Genomic DNA, 1,044 nt, shown 5'->3' with positions numbered 1-1,044 from the left:
TCCTGCAGCTAGATGTGCCAAATGCATCTAGATGTGTGACTGCTGTGTATGTGAGATCTACAACTGCTGTGTGCACAGAGGTATGTACCCGTGGAGCATATCTGGTTCCCAGAAGCGGTGGCCAGCACACAGGAATGACATCACGCCCCTACAGGAATGTGCTTGTACTGCTGCTAATTTCTTCCCACCACCATGCCCCGCTCACTGTTCTCTGAGGAAGAGATGATCCTTATTTGCAAATTAACTGCTTGATATCCGCGCTATAGCCGAATGACGGCTACAGCGCTATAGCCGAATGACGGCCGCCCCTGTGCACGCGCCCTGCAGGGCGAACGTGGTGCGCGCTGTGATCACCGAGTCACTGAGACTCGGGCGATCACCAATCCAAGTAAGGGGCCGGTCCCGGCCCCTTACCATGTGATCAGCTGTCAGCCAATGACAGCTGATCACATGATCAAAACAAAAGCTCTGTGATAGTTTTCTTTTTTCTCCTCACGCTGACAGTGCGAGGAGAGAAAAAAGCCGATCACCGGCTCACCAGCAAGGGACATCGGTCCCGAAGAGTAGGAGGCAATAATGCCTCAATTGTGCCTCAATTGTGCCACCAGTACCCCCTGCCAGTGCCACCTGACATTGCCACATCACAGTGCCCACCAGTGCCACGTATCAATGCCCATGAGTGCCACCTATCAATGCCCACCATTGCCACCTAACAATGCCCACCAGTGGTGCCAATCAGTGCCACCTAGCAGTGTTGCAGATCAATGTACCAGATCAGTGCCCATTATGGCCACCAATCAGTGCCCATCACTGCCACCCATCAGTGCCCATCACTGCCACCTATCAGTGCCCATTGGTGCCGCCTCATCAGCGTACATCAATGAAGGAGAAAAATTACCCTTTTTAAAATATTATAGCAAAATATAAAAAAAAAAAGTAACTTTTTTTTTTTTTAATTCAGTATTTTTAAATTTTTTTAACAAAAAATAAAAACAGCAGAGGTGATCAAATACCACCAAAAGAAAGCTCTATTTGTGGGGAAAA

Source organism: Aquarana catesbeiana, linkage group LG12, assembly GCF_042186555.1.
Source record: "Aquarana catesbeiana isolate 2022-GZ linkage group LG12, ASM4218655v1, whole genome shotgun sequence".
In the NCBI taxonomy this organism is placed as follows: domain Eukaryota; kingdom Metazoa; phylum Chordata; class Amphibia; order Anura; family Ranidae; genus Aquarana; species Aquarana catesbeiana.
The sequence above is the reverse complement of the archived record's forward strand: the minus strand, read 5'-3'. Positions refer to the sequence as shown.